General features: G+C 39.5%; 1 long non-coding RNA gene across 1 annotated transcript in view; it reads right to left on the reverse strand.

The window, feature by feature from the left end:
- The window catches only part of LOC134739191 (uncharacterized), a 172,376-nt gene that overhangs the window by 134,266 nt on the left and 10,417 nt on the right, over positions 1–27,693 (reverse strand). The window lies entirely within an intron of this gene.

Raw genomic sequence — 27,693 nt, forward strand, 5'->3', positions numbered from 1 at the left:
TGACTTAAAATACAGTATTTTGATTGTACATCCCTAGAAGGGATCATAAGGTCAAAATAAACCAAAAGGATTCAATACTATATTCAGGGGTCATGTGGCCGGTTGCAATACTGGTATTGTTATTTTGAAAAGGTGTGGAAGCAACAGGCACACCCCAGCCCCAAAATTATGCTTTCTAAAACCATTATTCTTTAAAGGAAACAAAAGCTCTTTGGACAAATGACTGGCCCCACGTACGAGGAAAGAAACATACAGGAACCTAGTACATCTTGTCATAACAGAAATCAAAGAATTTATCAAAGACTACTGGGGCCCATCAATAGCACATTGGAGCCAACTTGAAGGAGCACTCACTGGCCAAAGATGGGATCAAGTGAGCATCAAAAATAATGATAATTGTGACAGATTGAAACATACCGAATATGTACAAATATATTTTTAGCACATACAATATATAAAAATTCACTGATTCATAATGATAATTTTATAAAGCCATCAATGGATATCTTTGGGGTTGCTGGGGTACCAACTTATTCTGAAATGACATACAAAAGGAAAGAATCAAGCATTTGTCCTACCTTTCCTATTCAGACTATATTTTGGGGTAACCAAATAGCTGATGAAAATTCTTTGTCGAAGAATCACATCTAATAAGTGTAAGAAGAGTGAATGATTTAGAAAAATCACTATTTTGCAACATCTAATGAAATCATAGATACAGATAATGATTGTCAATGGCTTCCAAAGCACTGGGTGAAAGACTTTATAATGGAAGGATCAGGCCGAAACCACCTGAACCAGCTGATCAGCATTAAGATCATTGAAAGTTAAAAAAACAGATTTTGTTTGCTTCCTGATGTGATTCAATGGGAAATACACAGCACCACCCATACAGTAATTTTGCCAAATAAATAAATATTTAAAAATTTTATAGCTGGGTGCAGTGGCATGTGCCTGGAGTCCCAGCTACTTGGGAGGCTAAGGAGGAAGGATCACTTCAGCCCAGGCTTTTGAGGCCAACCTGAGCAAAATAGTGAGAAATACCCGTCTCAAAAAAAAAGATTAACGAAAAACCTAAATCTAATCAAATCTACAGTTCTAATTGCTCATTTTCAGGAAAAAAAAAGGTAATGGAATAATATGTAACATGTAAAATCACAGTTTAAAAATTAAGTCAAATATAAAAGGCAATTCTATAGTTCAAATGACTCCATTTCTCATCAAATAAGTAGCATTAATATTTCAGCATTAGATGATTATGAAATTATAAATAGTTATAATAGATTAATATTATTATTTGGGGATGTTATCATGGTGTGATCATGGGTACTGTGGCTAAGCTTCTGAAAAGTCTGTCTGTTAGAGGTACACACTACTATATTTACAGATTAAATAATAAGATGCCTGGAAATTACTTTCAAATACTCCAAAAAAAAAAAAAAAGCATGGGGAAGAGATGATACAAGAATGGCAGAAAATTGATAATTAGCAAAGTTGGGTGATGGGTCATGAGTATTCATTATAACATTCTCTCTAGTTTTGTGCATGTTTGAAAATCTCTGTAATAAAAAGTAAAAGATAAACAAGATCATCTTAATTGATGCAGAAAAATTCATTTGATCATGTTCAACATTCATTCATAATTCATTCATAATTGCTATTGTCAGCAAACTGGGAATAGAAGGGAATTTATTTAATCTGATAAAGTGTGCTTTCAAGATCTACAGTAAACATTATAGTTAATAATGAAACAGAAGTTCCTTTTTTTGAATCAGGAATAAAACAAGGATATTTTATCCCTAATATTACTATTTCTCAGCTACACTGAACTAGGGGACTTAGTACAAGCCAAGAAAAAAGAAACAGGAGTAAGAAGGAAGAGTTCATTTTCTCAGATAAAATGATTGTCTATATAGAAAACCCAAAGTAACTGTAAAAAATTAGAATTGTTAGCAGCAGCATACGGATCTGCTGCAACCTCAATTATTGCCTCCTCAGAAGAAAGAATTCGACGAAGAGGCATAAGGCAGAGGAAGAGACTAAAGCAAGTTTTAGAGCAGGAGTGAAAGTTTATTAAAAGGTTTTAGAGCAGGAATAAAAGGCAGTAAAGTACACTTTGAAATGGGGCCCAGCGGGCAACCTGAGAGATTCAAGTGCTCTATTTGGCCTTTGACATGGCCTTCTCCCCTGATTCTTCCTTTGGGGTGGGCTGTCCGCAGGCACAGTGGTCTGCCAGCACTTGGGAGGGGCCACATGCACAGTGTTTTATTGACGTTATACTCATGCTCACTTGAGGCTGTCTGTTTGTTTGTTTTGCCATCCCTTCTGCTGAGGGTACCCCATAGTAGGCATTGCACTCAGAGTTCTAGGGGAATGGGACAAGGTTTGGAGATGACAGTACTGATAGCAATGAGGGCAGCAACCAAAACAAGCAAGCAAGGAGGCCTATAAACAAAGAAACAAGAGGGCAGGGAAAGCCTGAGCCATGAAGACCACTTTTTTTTTTAATCTATTTTATTTTCTCATTTCAATAGTTTTGGGGGAACAGGTGATGTTTGGTTGCATGGAAAAGTTCTTTAGTGGCGATTTCTGAGATTCTGGTATACCCATCACCCCAGCAGTGCACACTGTACCCAATGTATAGTCTTTTATCTCTCAGCCACCTCCGACCCTTCCCCCTGAGTCCCCAAAGTCCATTATATCATTCTTTATGCCTTTGAATCCTCATACCTTAGCTCCTATTTATAAGTGAGAATATACAATGTTTGGTTTTCCATTCCTGAGTTACTTCACTTGGAATAGTCATGTCCAATTCCACCCAAGTTCTTGCCAGTGCCATTATTTCATTCCTTTTTATGGCTGAGTAGTATTCTATGGTGTATGTATGTATCATATTTCTTTATCCACTCATTGCTTGATGGGCATGTAGGCTGGTTCCATATTTTTGCAATTGCAAATTGTGCTGCTGTAAACATATGTATGCAAGTCTTTTTTTCATTTAATGATTTATTTTCCTCTGGGTAGATACCCAGTAGTGGGATTACTGGATCAAATGGTAGTTCTACTTTTAGTTCTTTAAGGAATCCCCACACTGTTTTCCATAGTGCTTATACTAGTTTACAGTCCCACGAGCAATGTAAAAGTGTTCCTTTTTACTATATCCGTGCCAACATTTGTTATTTTTTTATTTTTTAATTATGGCTATTCTTGCAGGGGTAAGGTGGTATCTCATCGTGGTTTTGATTTGCATTTCTCTGATAATTAGTGATGTTGAGCATTTTTTCCTATGTCTGTTAGCCGTTTGTATATCTTCTTTTGAGAATTGCCTATTTATCCCAGTGCAGTGGCTCATGCCTGTAATCCCAGCACTTTGGGAGGCCAAGGTGGACAGATCACCTAAGGTCAGGAGTTCGAGACCAGCCTGGCCAACATGGTGAATCCCTGTCTCTAATAAAAATACAAAAATTAGCTGGGCATGGTGGCCTGTGCCTGTAATCCCAGCTACGTGGGAGGCTGAGGCAGGAGAAATCGCTTGAGCCCAGGAGGCGGAGGTTGCAGTGAGCCAATATCATGCCATTGCACTCCAGCCTGGGAAACAAGAGTGAGACTCTGTCTCAAAAAGAGAGGGAGAGAGAGAGAGAGAGAGAGAGAGAGAGAGAGAATTGTCTATTCATGTCTTTGCCTACTTTTTGATGAAATTATTTGCTTTTTTCTTGCTGATTTGTTTGAGTTCTTGGTAGATTCTGGATATTAGTCTTTTGTCAGATGTATAGTTCGTGAATATTTTCTCCCACTCTGTGGGCTGTCTGTTCATTCTGCTGATTCTTTCTTTTGCTGCACAGAAGTTTTTAGTTTAATTAGGTGCCATCTATTTATCTTTGTTTTTGTTGTGTTTGCTTTTGGGCTCTTGGTTATGAACTCTTTGCCTAAACCAATGTTTAGAAGAGTTTTTTTCTATGTTATCTTCTAGAATTTTTATTATTTCAGGTTTTAGATTTAATTATTTGATTCATCTTGAGTTGATTTTTGTATAAGGTGAGAGATGAGGACCCAGTTTCATTCTTCTACATGTGGCTTGCCAATTATACCACCACCATTTCTTGAATAGGATATTCTTTCCCCAGTTTATGTTTTTGTTTGGTTGAAGATCAGTTGGTTGTAAATATTTGGCTTTATTTCTGGATTCTCTATTCTGTTCCATTGGTCTATGTGCCTATTTTTATACCAATATCATGCTGTCTTGGTGGTGATGGGCTTGTAACATAGTTTGAAGTTGGGTAATGTGATGCCTCCAGATTTGTTCTTTTTGCTTAGTCTTGTTGTGGCTATGTGGGCTCTTTTTTGGCTTCATGTGAATTTTAGGATTTTTTTTTCTAGTTCTGTGAAGAATGACGATGGTATTTTTATGGGAATTGCATTGAATTTGTAGATTGCTTTTGGCAATATGGTCATTTCTACAATAGTGATTCTACCCATCCATGAGCATGGGATGTGTTTCCATTTGTTTGTGTCATCTATGGTTTCTTTCAGCAGTGTTTTATAGTTTTCCTTGTAGAGATCTTTCACCTCATTAGTTAGGTATATTCCTACATTTGTTTGGTTTTTGTTTGTTTTTGTTTGTTGGTTGGTTGGTTTTTTGCAGCTATTATAAAAGGGTTTGAGTTCTCGATTTGATTCTCAGCTTGGTTGTTGGTGGTGTACAGCAGTGTTACGGATTTGTGTACATTGATTTTGTATCCTGAAACTTTACTGAATTCATTTATCAGATCTAGGAGCTTTTTGGATGGGTCTTTAGGGTTTTCTGGGTATACAATCCTATCATTGGTGAACAGAAACAGTTTGACTTCCCCTTTACCAATTTAGATGCCCTTTATTTCTTTCTTTTTTCTGGTTGCTTTGGCTAGGACTTCCAGTACACTGTTGAATAGCAGTGGTGAAAGTGGGCATCCTTGTCTTGTTCTAGTTCTCAGGGGGAATGCTTTCAACTTCTCCTCATTCAGTATAATGTTGGTTGTGGGTTTGTCATAGACGGCTTTTATTACCTTGAGGTATATTATCCCTTCCATGCCGATTTCACTGAGGGTTTTAATCATAAGGGATACTGGATTTTGTCAAATGTTTTTTCTCCGTCTATTGAGATGCTTATATGATTTTACTTTTAATTCTGTTTATGTGATGTATCACATTTATTGACTTGTGTATGTTAAACCATACCTGCATCCTTGGTATGAAACCCACTGATCATGGTGTATTATCTTTTTGATATGCTGTTGGATTTGGTTACCTACCATTTTGTTGAGGATTTTTGCATCTATGTTCATCAGGGATATTGGTCTGTAGTTTTCTCTTTTTTTTAACGTCCCTTCCTGGTTTCAGTATTAGGGTGATACTGGCTTAATAGAATGATTTAGGGAGGATTCTCTCTTTCCTCTATCTTTTGGAATAGTTTCAGTAAGATTGGTACCAATTCTTCCTTGAATGCCTGATAGAATTCAGTTGTGAATCCATCTGGTCCTGAACTTTTTTGTTGGTATTTTTTTTATCAGTGTTTCAGTCATTACTTTTATTTGGTCTGTTCAGAGCTTCTATTTCTTCCTCATTTAATCTAGGAGGGTTTTATATTTCCAGGAATTTATCCATGTCCTCTAGACTTTCTAGTTCGCGCATGGAAAAGTGTTCATAGTAGCCTTGAATGATCTTTTGTATTTCTGCGTTATCAGTTGTAATATCTCTTGTTTTGTTTCTAATTGAGCGTATTTGCTTCTCTCTTCTTTTCTTGGCTACTCTCACTAACGGTCAGTCGATTTTGTTATCTTTTCAAAGAACCAGCTTTTTGTTTCTAAGTCTTTTGTATGTTTTGTTTGAATTTCATTTAGTTCTGCTCTGATCTTTGTTTCCTCCTTTCTTTTCTTCTTTTCTGTTTGAATTTCATTTAGTTCTGCTCTGATCTTTGTTTCCTTCTTTTCTTCTGCTGGGTTTGGGTTTGTTTGTTCTTGTTTCCTTAGTTCCTTGAGGAGTGACCTTAGATTGTCTATTCATGCTCTTTCAGACTTTTTGATGTAGGCATTTAATGTTATGAACTTTCCTTTTAGCAATGCTTTGGCTGTATCTCAGAGATTTTGATAACTTGTGTCACTGTTATTCAGTTCAAAGAATGTTTTAATTTCTATCTTGATTTCATTGTTTACCCAAAGATCATTCAGGAGCAGATTGTTTAATTTCCATGTGTTTTTATAGTTTTGAGGGTTCCTTTTGGAGTTGATTTCCAGTTTTATTCCACTGTGGTCTGAAAACGTACTTGATATAATTCTGATTTTCTAAAATTTATTGAGACTTGTTTTGTGGCCTATCATATGGCCTATCTTGGAGAATGTTCCATGTGCTAATAAAAATAATGTATATGTTGGTTAGAATGCTCTGTAAACATCTGTTAAGTCCATTCGTTCTAGGGTATAGTTTAAGTCCATTGTTTCTTTGTTGGCTTTCTGTCTTGATGACCTGTTTAGTGCTGTAACTGAAGTATTGAAGCCACCCGCTTTATGACAACCCAAGCAAAGTAAGGCATAACTCAAGTGTCCATTGACGGATGAATGGATAAACAAAAAAGTGGTATATATGTACAATGGAGCATTCTTCAGCCTTATAAAGGACATTCTGATACATGCTACCACATGGATGGACCTTGAAGACACTGGGCTAAGTGAAATAAGCCACTCACAAAAGGACAAATATTTTATGATTCTACTTATATAAGGTACCTAGAGTAGTCAAATCCATGGAAACAAAGTAGAATGGTGGTTACCAGGGACCAGGGGAAAGGGAAAAATGGGGAGTTATTGTCTAATGGGTATGGAGTTTCAGTTTGGGAGGATAAAAAAGTTCTGGAGAAGGATGGTGGTGATAGTTATATAGCAGTGTCAATGTACTTAATGGCACTGAACTGTATGCTCAAAACAATTAATGGTAAATTTACGCAATTTTACTACAATTTTTTAAATGAAAAAAACTAAGAATTCATAACAAAATAAAATGGGCCGGGTGCAGTGGCTCATGCCTGTAACCCCAACACATTGGGAGGCCAAGGTGGGCGGATGGCTTGAGCTCCAGCCTGGCCAACATGGCGAAAATCCGTCTCTACTAAATACACAAAAATTAGCCAGGAGTGGTGCTGCGCGCCTGTAGTCCCGTGAACCGAGATCTTGCCACTGCACTCCAGCTTGGGTGACAGAGCGAGACCCTGTCCCAAACATAAATAAATAAATAAAATGAAACCATATTAGGTTTCAATTAGGAAAACAGAAATCACTCTAGATATTTTAAACAAAGAGAAATTAATACCAGGAATTTGTTATAAAGGTGTTGGAAGGAGAATAAGAAAAAATGTCTCCAAAAGATTACCAATTGCAGAAAGTGACTACTAACCCTGGGACTGAAGAAGAGGGAAAATTGTGTCATCCGCAGCCCAGAAACATTGTGCCTCTGAGGCTACCATACCCAGGCGTCTGCCCCGTTGGTGACAGCCTTTGCCTGTACACCCTCTTCTCTCCCCACCCTCCTCAAGAGTCTTCACCCCGACCCTGTGACTCCCAAAGGCATTACCAGAAACGGAGAATAAATGGCTTCTCGCTTTCTCTCACTTTCCAGTCTCCTGCCAGTGCCTCCTGTTAGAAGATCCTAACAGAATAAGCTGGAAAGGATTCTGGGAAATGTAGTTTTCAGGCTTCCAGCCTAGGGGAGAATAGAAGGGCAAGCTGATTGAGGGCAAACATTATCCAATCCATAGGCCTTTAAACAAAGTGATCAAGGAAAAAAAAAAAAAAAGGAGCAGCAATGTGGGGGAAAAAATGAAGTTTTGAAACTCACAGGATTACTGTGGACATTTATTACCTTCTATCCAGTCTTTGGTTGAACTGCCCATTACTAATCCATGGGATTATGTGGGGCTGTATTACCTCCTATTCCACAGGGGTGGACAAACCACCCAAACACATCAATCCCTATTTCCTGTTCCCTTGAGCAGTGACTGGGTCACGGGCAGGTATGTGATCCAAGCAGGACTATTCACAGCCAGTTTTAGGAAATGCTGAGGGTAAAAAATATCTCTTACTTTAAGAGATCATGAGCCATAAGGATCCCGTAAGCCTGAAGCTGCTGGATCATATTCCTGCCATGGAAAGAGTGCCTAATTGGGAATATGTCAGCTTTTTTAGCCACTGTGTCAACTATGGCTTAGTGCTGGACCTCAAATAAATTTAAAACCCTAAAACAGCTGCTTCTGCTTCTCTCTAAAATTTTATCTCCAAAGCTTTCTCATGTGAAATGTTGCTAATGCAGTTCTCCTCACTCTCACCCGACACAGTGGAATTTTTCTTCACCCTAAATGCAGATTTAACAAGTTCAGTGATTTCCTCGTATAACCTTCTAGAGTTTTACTCAAGAGCTCCCCTCACAATATGGGTCCCTGTACTATGACCCTATAATTATGTGCCTTGGGAACATCTGTAAATAATTACTCTGGATGGGGTCCAAGCAACTTTCTACTGAGTTCAGTTGTATACAGAAAGGTGTCTCTGTGACCTGCCAGTATGTTTGTTTGCTTAGTTGCTTAGTGATAACAGGGCTCACCAAAGCCTGAAAAAAAAACCGAGAAACCACAGCCTCTCACCCAACCACTAGGTGAAAATTAGAACACCTTCTATGCAACCAAATATTGTTGGAGTATCCTATGTCTGCAGTTATCGATACGGTTTTATATAACTGGAACTCTTTCTGTTGCAGGTAACAAAAACCCAAATCAACCCAGTTTAAGCACAAAGGGCAATTTGTTATTTTTTGTAAATGAACATTTTAGGGAAATCCTCAGGTGTGATTAGATCCAGGTGGTCAACTGCTCCTAGCAGGAGTCTGTCTCTCACTCTCTCTCTCTCTCTCTCTTTCTCTCTCTCTCTCATCTCTTAGAAGCCCCTATCTTCTTTATTACTGAGGTTACCATGTTGCAATTCTATTCAAGCATCTCAGGCAAACACAGGCCTGGTACTTGGTGAGAGCACACCTACAGAGTGATGTGCCATTCAGGAAGTTATTCTTCGAGCAAGAGGTGAAAAAAACTCAAGGGTCATAGGTGGTGGCCCACCAAGGATGGAGCCATAGGAGCCATCTGCCTCAGCAGGAGGGAAACTTTTATCCAGTGATTCATTGTTTAGAATCACTTGCACTGATGATAATAAAGGGTAGGCTGACTTTTAGTTAGGTTTATTATTTTTTAAAGTTACATACCGACAATGCTCCCTTAATTTCTGCATTCAATTCGTTGCTCCTACTACCCTGTCTTTGGCTGCACCACTATATATAGGAGTCCCTCCTCTCCCTCAGTACCCCTACTAGAAGAGATTATCAACAACCACAGCTTCACCTACCACCTCCTGGCTAATGGCTTCTGAATCTCTCTCTCTCTCTTCCTTGGTGGGATCATCCAGCTGCCTAAAGCACGTTTCCACTTAAACATCCCACTGTGCCTGATACTGGACTCTACCTCGGCTTCTCCCACTGTGATTCAGATCTCAGAAGATGCATCTATATAACAAACCGTTAAAAGCTGTCAGGAATGTGTGAGATGCATCCTCATCTTTAAGACAAGTCACTAAGGGCCTCCCTCAAACTGCTCCTCTTGAGGGCTTCTCAGAGACAAGGCTCTCTGCTGAACATTCTGTGGGGCTGACTCAATGTGACCTGACATTGACATTAAGTTATTTATTCACAAAACCCCTTTGCAAATGTCCAAGACACATGGAGCTTAAGGTTTCCCCCACTGCCTCTCTGACAAGAAAAGGAACACAGCGCAAGTCATGTTCCTCACTTCTCACCCTTTGTTCCTGCCTGGACTCCTGCCTTCCTGCGAATACGTGATGTCCAGGCCTGAAGGATTCATTAAAGAATGCCTGCATAGCTTCCCTAGTGGCCTCCTATGTATAGCTTGGAGGCCCTGAGGCCCACCTGGGGCAGTTGAGGCAGGGCTTGGAGGTAAGGGAGCACCACTGTGTTCAATCATATCTGAAATCTATCTCCATCCTGACCACTAGATACCAGAATTTCAAGAGAATTATTTAGATTTGTTTCCACAATGCCCCACCTCCAACCCCCAACCCGGACAAAAGTGGTTTGTGCATGATATTAATTAAAATATCTGCCAAATGCCCAACCGTTTCTTTTATATTTACACACTCGCCTATTCTTTCCAACCACCCTTTGAGGGTTGGAAGTTATTTCCCCCACTTTAGAGAAAAGGAAATAAGTCTCAAATAGATTCATAAGACTTGGATGAGATCTCACAGCTGGTGACTGGGGGAACCAGGACCCAAATGTGGATCTGGCACTCCAAGATCTCATGCTATCCTCATGGGCAAGGAGCACTGTCACCACCCTGCATGCGGCTACTCCATTCACAAATGCCTCCCCCACTGGCCTGTCCCAGTAATCAAATTACCACCCCTGGAGAGCCATCGCTTTGAGTAACAGTTGAGTTATTATACACTGGCTGGTATAAATTCATTTATCAGATTACCTCCTGAGACTACAGAACCAGTGATGTGGGCCTCTTGCTGGGAAGAAAAGGAAGGCACAGGCAGCCAGCCCTGCATGGAAAGAGGAGGCTTGCAAGGAACGCCCCAATGAGGGCTGAGCCCCTTAGGGCATGGGAATTCCTGGAACAGTACAAGGACCAGCAAAAAGACAGTAAGTTTGCCTTCTGGCTTGTCTAGAATTTCTATCCTCAAAGAAAATCAAAATTAGGTGCAGGTATCACCCCCTACCCCTGCTCTGTCTGCATTTACCTGCCTGCAATCTTAAGGCCAACTCTGCTCAGCAGAAGGACAAACTTGAGGAAGAACAAAAGAGATCATATATGAGATTGTAACTTACACTGGTGTTCTTCCCTAAAGCCAATGGCCCATCTGATTCTGTCATGATTCTAGAGAAGCATCAGTTCTAACCATGTTTTTGGCCATTCGTGTATTCATCTGTTTACTCAAACGACATTCCCTGAGCGCTCCATGCTGGCTTCACTGTCCATACCCTCCAGGCCATCACTGACTTCCCAGTTCCGGTTCCCTAGTACTCAGCCAGCCCTAGCCTCTTCTTAAAATACCAAACTCCTTGGTTAACTTGACCATAGATTAAAGTTTCTTAACCTGGGACTCATTGACTCTTGGAAGCAATCAATGGAACATTTGCACATTTTTATTTATGACTATGAGGTTTTCTGGGAAACAGCACCTTCCTTGGTTTCATCAATTACCCACAAAGTGACCAATTGCTTAGGTCATTACCACAGCAGTGTTGCAATGTTATTCTTCTGAAGGGGCTTCCAACAATACAGAATATACTACAGAATGCAACCCTTCAAGTTTGCAATGATGGGTACTATAAAAGGAATGGGTGCACAAATGAACCAATCCTGTAGTTTTGACTTTATAGTAAGTTCGTTTTTAAAATGAGGATTAATTTTATTCACATTTGGTAACAAGAAGCTAGAGCTGTCAACACAGACATTTAAACATGTCACAAAAACCCTAAAATAGCCCTTGTAGCCAGCCACTAGCTTCCATAAAGCTGATGCCTTAATGGAACCATTCTTCCCTTATTGCAAAAATAGCCTCCACATTGATAAACATGTTGTCAACTGTGGCAAAGAAACGTAGGTTTGGGTTTTTTTTAAATAGTAACACTGCTGTTTTGTAGGAAAAACTGTTTACATTATATTTTCAGATTAATATTAGATTCGTATATTTTAAGTAGAATTTTGAAGGGTGAGAGCCTGTTTTCCTCTGCAGAAATAAGATTAATTCACACTGTTTTAAAGAAATGAATCCAATCTGGTGTTATAGCTTTCCTGATGTTCGCTAGCTGCACTGAGGGTTTTAGCAGTTAATTTGGAATCCCAACAAAATCATAGCAAGCAAAATAACATTCAACACTTTATATGCAGAGAAATTTGTGATATTATCTGTACTTAACTACTTTGCCCCTCTCCCTTCACTTTTCTTTCTTCCCTGATAATTTTCTGAGCTCAGAGCAGGGAATCTACTCTCAGCCAGCTTAAAATGCTTGATATCCTGAATAAAGTAAATTACTAATAAAGTAATTATTGAGTGACTACTGTATGCCTTGAGTTGCATTGGGCTTTATTGGAGGTACTTTAGGAAAGGCAGTACTTCTCTCCAGGGAATTGGTGCCACATATGCGATAAACAGAAAGCAATGTAATTTAATATCTAATTAAGTACTAAATTGTGAAGTGTTGACTGAAAGTGCTATTCAAATTTAGAGAACAGAGATGGTTTGATTCTTGGGACAGATTTGAAGTAAAGGTAAAAATTAGGTTAGATCTTGAAAGAAGATGGTAGTGATAATACTAAAACCAGTACCATTAATAGAAAATAAAGTACCAATTTTTACAACCTACTATATGTCAGCAACCACTTTGCATGAGTAATCTCATTTAATCTTCAGAACTACCCATTTCACAGATGAAGGAACAAGCTCAGAGAGGTTAACAACCTTGGCCAGCGAGGAATCAGGTTTGTCTGCAACCTAAACACATCATGTTCTTTCCAGCACACTCCACACACCACCTCCCCAAGATGTGGACAACAGCACTCTTCCTCTTCTCTTAATGAAAATTGTCTTTTAATAATTTGGAATTGTAAAATTAAATAAAATTCAAGAAGAGCCATCCCCTGGCTGCACCTAGACTTTCAAATGGTAGACTTGGTTTCTTAGCTGAGTTGGGGAAGCTTTGGTCATTCATTTGGTTCAAAGTGTGCCCTAAATCCCCGAAGGAGTGGAGTGAGAAGTAGGGGACTAGGAAGAAAACTAGAAACTAGAAACTAAAGTTGGGAGGCCAAAAGGAAAGTCCTCACTCCCAAAGTAGGAGGAGGCAAGCAAATGTTTAGCTTTCTAAGAGACTTGACCTTATGCTAAGGAACTCCAGGTAAAGAAAAGGGACCCCAGTGAAGTCACATGGATGCCTGGGAAGCCAAGTCTATATGCTGTTATACCTAGAATCACAGGTCATGCAATCTAGTTTCACTGTAGGGTATGTGATACCCAGCCTCCAAGATGGCCCCAATGACCCCACTTCCTGGATTCAGACTTTTAGGTTATAAAAGACCTCTAAGGCTCTTCTCTGTCTCTCTCTCTCTTTCTCTCTCTCTCCCCTCCCCTCCCTTTCCCTCTTCTCTTCTCTTCTCTCTTCTCTTCTCTCTCTCTCCCCTCCCCTCCCTCTCCCTCTTCTCTTCTCTTTCTTTCTCTCTCTCTGCCCTCCCTTCCCTTTCCCTCTTCTCTTCTCTGTCCTCTCCTCTCCTCTCTCTCTCTCTCTCTCTCATCTCTCACATTAGCAGAAGCCAGTTACCATGTTATGAGCAGCCCTATGGAGAAGCCATGTGGTAAGAAACCGAAGCTTCTCAACAACCACATGCGGGAGCTTGGAAGCAGATTCTCCAACCTGAGTTAATCCTTAAGACAACTGGCCCAGATTACACCTTGAATGCAACCTCATGAGAGATCCTGAGCCAGAACAACTCAGCTAAGGTGTTCCTGGATTTCTGACCTCAGAAATAATAGAGATAATAAGTTGTTGTGTTAAGCTGCTAAATTTTTTATTAGATCTTAGTAAGCTAATACAGGGTAGGATGGGCCTTAACAATCAGATAGGAGAGCTGCTCTTGACAAATATAGCTCAATGGAAGAAAATGAGCTGTGTGATTCTCTTTCTCATGCTCCTGTTTCATGCTTCTACAGAGGTTATTCCTTCTGTCTGGGGCATCTTCCTCTACCTGTCTACCTGTCTGCCTTGCAGGTGTGGCCTCAAATATTATGTCCTATAGAAGTCTCCTGTGATCTCTCCTCGGCTGGATAGTTCCTGTCTTCTAGGATCCCTCTGCTTCTCCCCACACCAGGCTTTCTTTTATCACAGCCATGATTTGTTAGGACCCATTTACCTGTCTGTCCACCCCACAAAAATGTGAGCAACATTAGGGCAGGGCTAATCCCAGCATCTAGCTAGATATCTGGCATGTAGTGGGTGCCCAGAACAGTGTGGGTGGATTTCCAGGAGCTCAGAGCCAAGGAAAGTACTTGGAGAAGAAAAGCAACTGCAAAGCAAAGGATGACTGGCTTGAAGAGTAAGAAGAGGATTTTGGTGCTGCACAGAAAAGGAACTTCCCCTCAGAAAAGCCAGGGTCCAGCACGGGGGTCAAGGCACACAGGCCACCTGCCTCAGGACAGAAACACAATTCAGAGTGGGCTGAGGAGGGTGACTTGGGGCCCGTAGGTAGACATGAGATCAGAAGTTAGCTCTGGACAAGACGCAGCATCCAGCCAGGCCTTGATGTTATGCCAACCCAATCGACCTTGACCTAGAAGCCAAGCTATATTTAATTCGGAGCCAGACAGAGCTGCCATCAGGGAAAGGAGCCCAGGGCCAGATGTGTGATCAGCAGGGTCAGCTAGTCTAATCTGGGACTAGGCTTTGGTTAATCATAAACTAGGTTTCTAGAAGACACTCAGGTGTAAGGCAAGGGCGGAGGGGATCAGCATGCAGGAGTTTTCCATTTGTTTCCTTTTTAAGATTTAATTTGGGAAAACTTGGTTCAAACTCAGAGAAAAAGGATATTTTTCACATCTTCATCAAGACACATGGAGAGGGAAGGAAAGGATCAAAATTATCTTGGATTCCAGTACCTCCATATTTAACCTGGAACTGCACAAATACCCTAAAAAATCCAGGTATGTCAGGTCATTATCACCAACAGCAGCCGCAGCAGCAGCACACTAGTAGTCTGAAATCAAAGTTTGATGGTGAGTTTATTATGGTTGCATCTCTTAGTCCCAGGTAGGGAGACTGCCCAAATGGGATATGCCCTGTTATTATCAATCACTTCCTCCAGCAAGTCAACCCCCACATGATTAACCCAGCCCAACTCCAATCACCACCTTCAAACCTCAGAACTTATGTACATTTATATCCCTCACCAGGCTCTGTTTTGAGAAAATGGGTTTGTATTTATACTCTGTTTTAGCTAGAGAACTTTAGGAACAAGAGAAACCCAGTTGTAAATATTTTCCTGTTTGTCACTTGTTTTTTTACTTTGCACATGGTATTTTTTTGCCATTCAGAAAATTTTCATTTCTATTATCAGATTAATTAATCTTTTCTTTTATGCTATCTAGGTTTTGTGCCATGTTTAAATCAGCCTTCCTCATCCTAAAGTTATATATTTTTTAGAGTCTCACATGTTTTCTTCTAAATTTTTTATGGTTTCATTTTTTAAATAAACTTTATCAAGGTATAAATTACATATGATAAAATGCACCTGTTTCAAGTATACACTCCAGTGAGTTTTGACAAATATATATAGCCAAGTAATGCATTATAAGTAAGAGCAGTCCCATCCCCTTAACAAGTCTCCACCCCTTGCTGGGCTCGGTGGCTCACACCTGTAATCCCAGCACTTTGGGAGGCTGAGTCAGGTGGATCACTTGAGGTCTGGTGCTTGAGACCAGCCTGACCAACATGGTGAAATCCTGTCTCTACTAAAAATACAAACATTAGCTGGGTGTGGTGGCAAGTGTCTGTAATCCCAGCTACTCAGGAGGCTGAGGCAAGAGAATCACTTGAACCTGGAGGTGGAGGTTGCAGTGAGCCAACATCGCGCCATTGCACTCCAGCCAGGGCGACAAGAGCAAAACTCCAACTCAAAAAAAAAAAACAAAACAAGTCTCCAACCCTTTATACTCAATCCCCACCCTGCCCTCACTCCTAGGCAACCATGGATCTGCTTTCTTTCCTTTTAGATTCGTTTTGCTTGTTCTAGAATGTCATGCAGAATTGTACAGTATGTGTTTTGTATCCAGCTTCTTTCACTATACCTAATGTCTGTGAGGTTCATCTACGTTATTGTGTGTATCATCTTTCTTTTTTATTGTTGAGTAGTATTTCATTGTATGGATAAACCACAATTTACTTGTCCCTTCACTTGTTGGATATTTTCTAGTTTTGGATTATTATGAATAAATCTGCTTGGCTTCACTTTGTTTTGTTTCTTTATTTTCTGATGGCTTACTTTTTTAAAATACTTTATTTTTTACAGCAGTTTTAGGTTCACAGCATAACTGATGAGAAAGTACAGAGTTCTCACATACGCCCCGCTGCCACATGTGTATAGCCTACCCCATGATCAACATTCCTCCTGCATCACAGTTGCATATTTGTTAAAATCTGTGAACCTTTAGTGACACGCCATTGTCATTCGAAGTTCATAGTCTGCATTGGGGTTTAGTCTTGGTGTTGCACACTCTATGGATTTTGACAAATATATAATGACATGTATCCACCATTATAGATTCATAGAGAATAGTTTCACTGCCTTAAAAATCCTCTCTGCTCTAGTAAAACAAACTACCAACAGAGTAAATAGACAACCTACAGAACAGGAGAAAATATCTGCAAACCACACATCCAACAAACTGGATCCAGCAAATCCAAAAGATTCTGCATCCAGAATCTATAAGGAACTTAAATCAACAAACAAAAAACAAATAATCTCACTAAAAAGTCAGCAAAGGGCATGAACACACTTCTGAAAAGAAGACATACAAGCTCCACCAAACATATAAGAAAATGCTCAGCATTACTAATCATCAGAGAGATGCAAATCAAAACCACAATGAGACACAATCTCACACCAGTCAGAATAGCTACTATTAAAAAGTCAAAAAATAACAGATGTTGGGAAGGTTGCAGAGAAAAGGTAGTGCATATACACTGTTGGTGAGAATGTAAACTAGTTGAGCAACTGTGGAAAGCAGTTTGGAGATTTCTTAAAGAACTTAAAACAGAACCACCTTTTGACCCAGCAATCCTACTACCGGGTCTATACTGAAGGAAAATAATTTATTCAATCAAAAAGACACATGCACTTGTATGTTCATTGCAGTATTATTTACAATAGCAAAGACATGGAATCAACCCAAGTGCCTATCAAGAGTGGAGTAGATAAAGAAAATGTGGTACATATATATCATGGCATAGCATGAGCCATAAAAAAGAACAAAATTATGTCTTTTGCAGCAACATGGATGCAGCTAGAAGCCATTATTCTAAATAAATTAATACAAAAACAAAACAAAATAACACATATTCTCACTTATAAATGGCAGCTAAACATTGGGGACACACTGACACAAAGATGGGAACAATAGGCACTGGGGACTCCAAAAGGGGAGAGGGAGGGAGAAGAGCAGGGGTTGAAAAACTGTATGTTCACTATTTGGGTGACAGGATTAATAGAAGCCCAAACCTCAGCATCATGTGATATATTCGTGTAACAAATGTGTGCATGTACCCCCAAATCTAAAATTTAAAAGAAATTAAGTATCTAATAAACAACATATCTCATCCATAAAAGAAATCCTCTGTTCTCTGCCTAGTCATTCTTTGTTCTCCCCAACTCCTAGCAACTACTGATCTTTTTACTGTCTTCATAGTTTTGCCTTTCCAAGAATTTCATATAGTTGGAATTATCTAAGATGTAGTATTTTCAGATTGGCTTCTTTCACTTAATGATATGCACTTAAGTCTCCTCCATGTCTTTTCATGACTTGATAGTGGGTATCTTTTTACTGCTGAATAATATTCCACTGTCTGGAAGTACCTCCATATTTTATTTATCCATTCACCTACAGAAGGGCATCTTGCTTGCCTCCAAGTTTGGACAATTATGAATAAAGCTATTATAAACATCCATGTGCAGGTTTTGTGTGGACATAATTTTGTAGTTCATTTGGATAAACAGGACATGGTAGAAGTAAGTTTAGTTTGTAAGAAATTGTCCAACTATCTTCCAAAGTGGCTGTGCAATTTTGCATTCCCACTAGCAGTAAATGAGAGTTCCTATTGCTCCACATCCTCATCAGCATTTGGTATTGTCAGTGTTTTCGATTTTGTTCATCCTAATAGGTGTGTAATGGTATCTCACTGCTGTTTTAATTTGCAATTCCCTAATGACATATGATGTTGAACATCTTTTCACATGCTTATTTGGCATCTGTGTATTTTCTTTAGTGAAATGACCAGGTCTTTTGCCCATTTTTAAAATCAGGTTGTTTATTTTCTTATTGTTGAGTTTTAAGAGTTCTTTGTATATTTTGGATAACAGTCTTTTTCAGATATGTTTTGCAAATATTTTGTCCTAGGCTGTGACTTGTCTTCTTACCTTCATGACCTGGCTTCACTTTTTTATTTAAATCTTTGATCCACCTGGAAATTATTTTGATCTAAAGAATGAGGTTAGGAATCCAGGTATTGTTTGGTTTTTATAGATATGCTAATTCAGTTATCTCAACATGACTTATTGAATAATTTATCTTCCCCCAGTGATTTCAAATGCCACTTTCATGCTAAATTTTCATATGTACTTAGATCTAAGAAACAATGCTTTTTAAAGTCTGTATTTTGTGGTTACTTAAAATAGAGGGCACCTATATATACCTAACATTATAAACCACTGTTGTCTAACTGCATTGGGCTGGGATTTCCCCCAAGGGCTTACTGGAGACTCCATGAGAACAGAGACTATTAGCCTGGGAGCTCCTTGAACTTGTCTACTCTCTCAAACTGACCATTCCCTAAGGACAGGAATCCAACTGTACCTATAAAAAGGCCTTCCCACAAAAAGACATTCCTTCCCCCGTTAGATAAAAGGACCCTTTTGCTTCTGTGAAGATGAGAATGCCAAAGGCAGAGGCTGTGGCCTTTGTACCATCTCCACAAATCACTGGATACCTGCCTGGAATACTGGCCATTCTCTCCTCTTTATTGATTGTCTCTCCATTTCTTAAACTGTGTTCCTGGCCCCAGGGCCTTCTGAAGAGAGAGTGGCAATGTGTGTTGTGTACCAAGTAAAAGTAATGACCACCTCTGTTTGGTGTCCAGAGCTGACATTCCTCCTGGACAGCAGAAAAACACTTGGGGATAGAGGGTTGCCTTCTCTTCAAAGTCAGGCCTCTCAGGAAGTCAGGTTCCTTACTTCTTGGCCAGCTTAGTGGTCTGGGCAGGAAGAAAAGATCTTCAGCTTCGTGACCTCTGCATGTCCCATTCCTCACCTCCTCCAGAACTGCTTTGCTTTTCCCTGCATTGCCAGCTGCTGCCCTCCCCACCCTGGGCTTCTCCTTCCTTTTGAATGTTTTATTTTCCTTTTCATAAAAGATAAGTTTGCAGCTTTCCTTAAGAGATCAGGATGGAGTTGAGCAGAGAGTCCTCTAGGTGGAGTAGTTATCCATGGAGACACAAAGAAGGGGATGTTGATGAAACCCTCAATATCATCAATGAGGGTTTCATCAATATCCCCTTTTTTGTCTCACCATAGATAACTACTCAGGAACCTGAATTGGGGGAGTTTTAGTATTTTCAAGAATTCCACATGTCAAAGTTACTCACTGCTGCCCAGACTTTGTGTTAGCAAAAATTCATTATTATTATTTCATAAGGAATAAATTAATAAAACATGCAATTAAATGTTCCCTTTTAGCAACTCTATATCATTAAGGCCTGCAGGCTCGGGTCTCCACTGCTGAGCTTGCTCCGCAGGCAGATCTGAGACAGAGGCTCAGCTGCTTAGGTGAGATGGCGCAGCCAGCAGCCCTCCGCTGAGCCCCACAGTAAGCAGTGGAGGTAGAGACTAGCACAGAGGACAGAAGGGCACTAAGGGATGGCAGGGAGGGGTTGGGAGGTTGGAGGGTGCATTTCCAGCTCTGATACTCACCACTGTTTTCACTGGAGTCTCTGTTTCTTCATATCTAAGATGATGGTGGCAATTCCCTCTCACATGATTGTCATGAGGATGAAATGAAGCTCCATATAAAGCAAGTATCTGGCATATAGGGACTTGAATGGCACTTACTATTCCAATCAAGTCATCCAAGACTCATTAGAGTGGCCTTGTTGTAGTCATGGAAAGTGTTCATAGATTAGCACCTCATACTGCAATGATGAATTTGGGTTGATAATTATTTTACTTTATTTTATTTTATTTTTTTGAGAGGCGGAGTCTCACTCTGTCACCCAGGCTGGAGTGCAATGGCGCAATCTCGGCTTGCTGCAACCTCCACCTTCTGGGTTCAAGTGATTCTCCTCCCTCAGCCTCCCAGGTAGCTGGGATTACAGGCACACGCCACCACACCCAGCTAATCTGTTGTATTTTTAGTAGAGACGGGGTTTCACCGTGTTAGCCAGGATGGTCTCGATCTCCTGATCTTGTGATCCTCCCACCTCGGCCTCCCAAAGTGATAATTATATTTTTATAAAAGATGCCATGCATTTTCTCTTTTTGTTTGTTCTTGATTGACTAAAACAGCAGAAGATGCCATGTACTTTCTTCCTCATCCCCACCTACTTACTCTCCCTCTTATCTTTGGCCCTCCATCTAGCAGAAAATCTGTATTCCTCTATGAGTACTCTAAGCCACACCTACAATCGCCCTAATCTAATATGACTGATGTCCTTATAAGAAGAGGAGACTGGAACACAGATACACACTGACAGACAACCATGTGGCAGGGTCCCAATGAGAAGGTAGCCATCTGCAAGATAAGGAGCAAGACCTTAGAAGAAACCAAACCTCTCAAAATGTTCATCTTGGGCTTCTAGCCTCCAAAACTGTAAGCAAATTTCTGTTGGTGGAGCTACGTGATCTGTGGTACTTTTTGTTACGGCAGCTCCAGCAAACTCATACTACCCACCTCTTCACGTGGCTAGCTCCTTCTTATTCTCTGTTTTCAACATGAATGTCATATCCTCAGAGAGTGTGCCCCTAACCACTCAGTCTAAACAACACCTTCCTCTCATTTGTTTTTCCATAAAATTGTTTACATTGTAAAATTATTTTACTTACTGACCAGTGTATTGTCTGTTTTACAATAGAATATAACTTCAGCGACAGCTGTCACCTTGTCTGTCTTACTGCTCTGCTAGGACAGTACTTGGCACAGGGTAGGCATGTGGAAAATATTTCTTGGATGTCCATGTTGCCAAGTGCCAATGAAGCTACAGAGACAAATATGAGATGGCTCCCAGCCTGGGACGGCACAGTGCCTTTTGTATGCCAGGAATCTTGGCACTTAGGGAGTACATGAGCCCAAGGTGTGGACAGAATGGGGTCTGGTGAGGTCAGCCCAGAGCTGCAGAGGCCTAAAGTCGGGGAGAGAGATTTTCCAGAGGGAGGCATATCTGAAAGCCCAGAGGAATGAAACAACCAGAGGAATGAAACAACTGTGTGAGTATGAACAACACCAGCAGCTCAGCAGGCCTAGAGTAACTTGTGCTTGTTCAAGGCAGGAGGGTGGGAGGGAGAGGTAGACGGGGACTTCACCATGAAAGGCTTGAGTGCCAAGCTAAGGGATTTGAACTTTCTTTTATCTATTCCAACCCCTCCTCTCCCTTATAAGTAGAAAAATGAATAAATTCAACCTACAAGGTTTATCTCATATACTTATATGTGAGATAATATGTTATGTAAAAGCATCCACCAATATGTCAGATCCCTAGCTGATAAAAATCAGTTCAATAAAAGTTAGTTGCACAACTGTCAATAGACATTTTCCTTCTTAGACCTAAATGGATGGTGGACAATTTCTCACCCACAGTTACAATTGTACCAACTTACCACTTCTTCGGTTATCTACCTATTACATACACACATTTAGCAATTACTTCATTCCATTTTCACATCCTCTGTTTGCCCTTATAAGGGTGGAGTTGCACACATACTTAATTTAAGGAATCAAACTACATGATCAGTAGGTGCACTCAAACCTGAAACTATGCTACAGTTCAGCTAAAATCATCATTTCTGATTTAATTCCATTGTTCAGAGAACATCGTTTGTGTGACTTGGGCCCTTTTAAATTTTTTGAGATGTGTTCTGTGGCTCAGAATATGGTCTATCTGGTAAATGCTCCATGTACACCTGAAAAGAATGTGCATTCTGCTGCCATTGAGAGAAGTGTTCTATAAATGTCAATTAGGAGACATTGGTGGATAGTATTGTTCAAAGTTAGTATATCCTTGCTGATAAGGTCTACTTGTTCTATGACAGAAAGGTATTAAAATCTCTGACTATGGTTTCAGATAGAATTTACAGTCCTATCAGTGTTCACTATGTGTATTTTGTAGCTGTTATTGTATAAATAAATATTTAGAATTATTCTATCCTCTTGATGAACTAATTCTTTATCATTATGAAATGACATTCTCTACTGCTGGTAATATTATTTGCTCTGAAATGTATTTTGTCTAACATTTATACAGCTACTCCTGCTCTCTTTTGACTACTGTTAGCATGGCATATATTTTTCTGTCTTTTTACTTTTGACATGATTGTGTCTTTATATTTCAATTTGGTTTCTTATAGGCAGCATATAATTGGATCTTGCTTTTTTGTCCTATTTGAATATCTCCTCCTTTTGATTGAGATATTTAGGTCATTTACTTTTAATATGATTATCTATATAGTTAGCTTTAATTCTATCATCTTGACTTTTTTTCTATTTGGCCCATTTGTTCTTTGCGGCCTTTCCCTCTTTTCTTGTCTTTTATTTGATTGTGCATTTTTTTATGATTCAATTTTACCTTATTTGTTGGATGTTAGCTATAACTTTGTTATGTTACTGGGTACTTTAGGGTTTATAGTATACATCTTTAACTTATCACAGTTCACTTCAAGTGATACTATACTTCACACATAGCAAAGAAACATACAATAATATTTTTGGGTCACATTTTCCTGCTTCTTTGAACGGATGCCAGACATTATAAATTTTATTTTGTTGGGTACTGGGATATTTTTGTATTCAATAAAATACAAAATACATCCCTTTGGTCTGGGATGCATTAAATTGCACACAGTTTAATTCTTTCACATTTCACTTTAAAGATTTATTAGGCAGGATTAGAGCAGTGTTTAATCTAAGGCTAATTCTTCCCTACCGGTGAGGCAAGACCCTTCTGAGTACTCTACTTAATGCCCCATGATTTTTGAGATTTTTCATTCTAGCTGATGGGAATAGGCACTATTCCTGGCCCTGTGTGAATGCTACAAACTATTCCTCCTCATTCTTTGAAGAGGATCTTTTCCTCCCTCAGGTAGTTTCCTCACATGCATGTATTCATCAGTACTCAGCCAAAATGTCAAACAAAACCGTCAATATCTGGGGTTCTTGGTACTCTGACACACAAATCCTAACAGCCTGGCCTTCCTAGACTCTCAACTGCATGTTCCCAATCCAAGATGTTTGTTTCTGCCAGGTTCTGCCTGGTTCCCGTCTTCCTGTGCTGTGGCTTGGAAACTCTCTCCAGATAATAAGCTGTTGCAATTATTTGACTTGCTTTGTTTCGCATCTCTCAGGAATCATTGTGTTTCATTACCCAAGTATCTTAAAAACCATATATATATACACGTGTATTTATACATACATATATATAAATATATGTATATGTATATATCTCCTGGGTGTTTTTGTTGTTGTTTTCTTTGTTGGTTGGTTGGTTTGAGACTGGGTCTTGCTGTTGCCCAGGCTGGACTGCAGTGGCGTGATCATGGCTCACTGCATCCTCAAACACCTGGGCTCAAGCAATCCTCCCACCTCAGCCTCCCAAGTAGCTGGGACTATAGGTGTGCACCACCATGCCTGGCTAATTTATTTTTTGTAGAGATGAGCGCTTACTATGTTGCCCAGGCTGGTCTCAAACTGCTGGGCTCAAGTGATCCTCCTACCTTGGCCTCCCAAAGTGCTGGGACTGGTTTTTAACGTTGTCTCTGATCCTATTACTCCATCCTGTTTGGAAATGAAAGCCTTACTCAGCCAAAATTACGAAAAAACTGTGAAAACAATTTTAATTATTTCACAATCAATGACAGAATGAAAGACAAACTATGTAGCTGTGGCCAAGAAATTGAGTGGCAACGGTTTCATTGACATCTTGGAAGAAGATACTAAAAGATTCATTGAAGAGCACAGATAAATATTAGTACAAAAAAAGAGTATCTCCTACTTCTGGGAGATTTCTAGGCTTTTCAGAGGTAATTCAGACTATAAGTTGTGGGGCTTTCCCTTCCAGCACTTATCTTTGACCCTAACCCACACACAATGAGACTCTCCTGTACTGTTTTCCATTTCCTACCTGTTCACCCAACTATTAAGCAGAATAAGAGGGAATGGCTTTTAAAAGTAGAGGCTGGAGAAGCCAAAAAGTTGCTGAACTGGTTCTCTTAACCCCAGGCTGTAAAATGAAGCTGTTATCACCCCCTTCCTTACCAAATATTTGTCAGATGCTGCTTCTAACAGCAGTGCTGCCAAACCAGAAGTCTATCCTTTCAACTAATGGCTCTTGACCCCAGATGCTGACCTAGTGCTAACATTGTGCCAGGTACTGTAGGGGAGGAAAAATATCAATCATGCTTTTTGGCTTTGGGGAGGGCTCAGAGACCCAAGGTGGCACCCATGAAACCATTAAAGACAGTCCAAGGGCAAATTACAGATTTTCCTTTTCAGACTGCAAAGGCCCACTGGGTATCCAGCACAGTAAATGTAGAGACCCCACCAACATCATGATACCTTGTGTCAAAAATTTTCCTAAAGCCAGAGATAAAAAAATATATATCCTAAAGGTTTGGGGGAAGATGGAACAAGAAAAATGGGGAATAAGAAAATGGAGTAAGAAAGCTAAATCTGCATTTATTATAACCAGAAGTGTAATAAACAATATCTGAATTTAAGAAATTCAGAAAAACATCATACACTACTATTATTGAGAACTATAGAACTAAAGAAAGAGGAAAAGTTGAATGTGGTTACTTCTAGGTACAAAAATGTGGAGACAGAAAAAAATGGGATGGGGGTCTGAAGTTTTTCCTTATAACTTCTCCAGTACTACACATTTACTTTTTTACAACCATGTGCATCACCTGTAATTTTTTTTATTGTGGTAAAATATATGCATATAACATAACATTTATCATTTTCATCATTTTTGAGTATATAATTCAGTGGCATTAAGTACATTCACATTGTTCTGCAGCCATTATCACTATCCATTTCTGGAACTTTTTAATCATTCCAAATGGAAACCCAAACCTATTAAACAATAGCTCTCCATTTTCTCCTCCCCAAAGCCCGTAGAAACCACTATTTCTTTCTATGAATTTGACTATTCTAGGTACCTCACATAAGTGGAATCATTACAATATTTGTCCTTTTGTGTCTGATTTATTTCACTTGGCATAAGGTTTTAGTTTCATCCATGCTGTAGCCTGTGTCAGAATTTCCTTTCTTTTTAAGGTTGAATAACATTCCATCGTATGTATGTACAACATATTGTGTATCCATTCACCTGCTGATGGACATGTTGACAAGTTGTTTCCCTCTTTGAGCTATTGTAAATAATGTTGTTATGATCATTGATGTGCAAGTATCTGTTGGAGTCTCTGTTTTCAATTCTTTTGGGTATAGACCAAGAAGTGGAATTGCTGGGTCATACAGTAATTCTATGTTTAACTTTTTAAGAAACTGTCATACAGTTTTTCACAACAGCTGCACCATTTTACACTCCCAGCAGCAATATGCACGAGTTTCCAATTTCTCCACATCCTGGTCAATACTCCTGTATCTTCTCGGTTTTTTAAAATATGCACATTTGTTTATAGCCATCCTAATGAGTGTGAAGTAGTATCTCATTGTGGTTTTGATATATGTTTCCCTAATGATTAGTAATGTTAAGCATCTTTTTATGGGCTTATTGCCATTTGTATCTCTTCTTTGGATAAATGCGAATTCAAGTCCTTTGCCCATTTTTGCATTGGTTGTTTGTTTGTATTATTTTTTCAATAAAAACAAGGAGTTAATGTTAAAAGCAAGATCTAAATGCCAACATGGAAGCTGAGTTTCAAAGCAGTGGCCCTTGATGAGGCCCCTAGATGGGTTCCTAAATGGGAAGCAGGGTACTACTCTATTAACCACACTGTTGAAGAACTAGGCATGTTCATGCAAAATAAAAAAGTGTGTTACACCCTCTTCTCAATGAACTCTACATATTTCTTTGCAAGGCCTTCCCTGTCTTCTAATACCCTTCCCCTGAAAGATAAGAAAAATCATGTTTGTTTGTTTGTTTGTTTGTTCATGGCTCCTGGGACACTGTCCTGAGAAATACAAGGAAAATGTTGATTCACTATGGGGAAAATCCATTTTTACAAGTAAAGCTTCTTATCTAGCCCTAGTACTACTTCTGTATGCTTGCCACCATTGTATCTAAGAACCATTAAACATTATTGATTCAACCTCATTCTTGTTGGAAAAAGAAAAGAAAAAGAAAAATTTTTGAATACACAGAGTGGCTGATAGGAGTGGCAGCTCCAAAAGGAGATTAAGTCCACATTAGGGAGCAATTGCCCTCATGACTTTTCATCTGGAGCTCAGATATAAGTGAACATTTTGTCTTCTTGGGCACCAGTTTCTCATTGTTGGTGGTGGTGGTGGCGGTGATTGTAGGAACTACAGCTTATATTTTCAATCAACAAAGAAAACTATTGAAATGGTGTAGAAGAGAAGGTAAGAGTGTAGACTTTGGAGCCAAACTGCCCAGGTTTCCATCCCAGCTCCATGACATTCTAGCTAAGTCACCTTAACAAATCCCCTGACCTCTCAGTTTTCTCATCTGTAAAATGCCACCTCATTAGGTTGTACAGAAGATTAAATACTGGCAAAGGGCTTGCAACAATGCCTCTAAGTGTTGTATAAATCTGAAGCACTTTGAGATAATCACCAGCTTGGCATGAAGAGTACCCAGAAAAACATTCACCCAACTGTTGGGATTCCCCTGAGGAGTGCGATTTAGGAAGAGAGGTTGATGGGAGGATTTTAATTTCTATCTCATGCACCTTTGTACTCTTTGAATTTATTAGTTTTTACTAAAAGTAAAATGAAGAAAAAAATTAAATAAGATAGCATATGGCTAAGAGAATATGAACAAATCTCTTCCAATCTCCCACTAAAATAGTGAAGAAGACATAGAAATAAAATAAATAAGGATAAATAATAGAAATAAAATCAATAAAAATAAAAAAAATATATAAGGGATTTTTTTTTGACCCTGGATGTTGACCCAGTGCTAACATTGTGCCAGGTACTGCAGGGAAGAAAAAATATCAAGCACACTTTTTGGCTTTTCCAAAAAGCCACAGGAATTTTCTGAACCCACAAGACCAATAGAGGCCAAGGGGTAGGGGTTGGGGATGATGACATCAGTGGTCCATCTAAGCTCTACTCCACCATAGGTATTAACAACTTTTCTTCAGCTTATTAGCAATTAAAAGTTGAGACCAGTACTAACCTGGAATCTAGTCCCCTTTACTTCATAACAAGCTTGTTTGTTTGTTTTGAGGCTGGCATTGGGTTGAGAACACCCTGATGGTGAAGATCCGTTTCTCTTTCTTTATTCAATAAGAAACTACAACTCCCAGAAGGCCCCTTAGCAGGAATAGGGGGTGGGAGGACGTGAAGATGCATCTAATACCAAAGCGTGGTCTTAGTCCCACCCACCCTGCTCTATCAACTTTCTTCTGGAAGTGTGTTTGTGCAAGGGGCA

The sequence above is a fragment of the Pongo pygmaeus genome, chromosome 2 (genome assembly GCF_028885625.2).
Source record: "Pongo pygmaeus isolate AG05252 chromosome 2, NHGRI_mPonPyg2-v2.0_pri, whole genome shotgun sequence".
Lineage (NCBI taxonomy): Eukaryota > Metazoa > Chordata > Mammalia > Primates > Hominidae > Pongo > Pongo pygmaeus.